At 37.8% G+C, this 891-nt stretch overlaps 1 protein-coding gene across 1 annotated transcript in view; it reads left to right on the top strand.

Annotated features, from left to right (window-relative positions):
- slc25a32a (solute carrier family 25 member 32a) overlaps window positions 1-891 on the top strand; it is a 15,726-nt gene that overhangs the window by 10,476 nt on the left and 4,359 nt on the right. The gene's annotated exons all lie outside the window — the stretch shown is intronic.

The following is an 891-nucleotide window of genomic DNA, read 5'->3' as shown; positions in this document are numbered from 1 at the left end:
TATTATTATAGTGTTATATTTCAATTTCACAAAGAAACGTGCAGCATTTTGTCCAAGCAATAATAAAAGGACACATTTAATTTATAATTTGTCTTAAATCTCACTTTGTAAAAAAAAAAAAATCGTGAATCGAATCGAGAAATCAAAATCGCGAATCGAATCGAATCGTGAGTTGAGTGAATCGTTACATCCCTAATGATTAATTATATAATTTTATAAGGATTGCTAAAGCAATTTCAACTTGATTAAATATTTTCGATATGAACCAAATTAGAAAGATTCATATTCACAATAGACATTTCCATGACTTTTTCAGATTTTAATTAATTTCAGTGACCTTCACGGATCCGGAAATCTTTGTAGAGTAATATTAGCTAATAAAATCCCAAACTCTTGAGCTCAGCCAGTGTTTTGAACTATAAACTCATCCAAATTTGTTTTCAACATTTTTTGAGGTACCATAAAGGCGCCACTTATGGTGCTTTTCCACTGTGTGGTGCAACTCGCCTCGGCACGGCTCAGCTCTGTTTGCGTTTCCACTGCAGTTCAGTACCGCTTTCGCTGGCTGTGCTGATTTAAATCTAGCGGTTCTGTTGTGTTTGTTTCGCAAGTTCAGTGACGCAGGTAACGACGATTCTCTCCGGCCAATCGGTGATCAGCAGAGCTTACACGTCACGTTTTGGTTACGGTTCGGTTCACTTGGAACCTCAACCAAAAAAAACTAAAAAACTTGGAACCTCAACCGAGGTGGTACTAAAAAAACTACCAGGTACTGTACCCAGTGGAAAACCCCCCAAAAGTGAACCGTACCGAGCCATACCATGCAGTGGAAAAGCGCCATTAGGCTGCTTTGGAGGAATAGTTCACCCAAAAATTAAAGTTATGTTGTTG

The sequence above is a fragment of the Sinocyclocheilus rhinocerous genome, unplaced genomic scaffold (assembly GCF_001515625.1).
Source record: "Sinocyclocheilus rhinocerous isolate Xijiao unplaced genomic scaffold, SAMN03320098_v1.1 scaffold622, whole genome shotgun sequence".
Classification (NCBI taxonomy): Eukaryota; Metazoa; Chordata; class Actinopteri; order Cypriniformes; family Cyprinidae; genus Sinocyclocheilus; species Sinocyclocheilus rhinocerous.
Note: the sequence above shows the minus strand (reverse complement) of the source record. Positions and strands in the feature narration are given on the sequence as shown.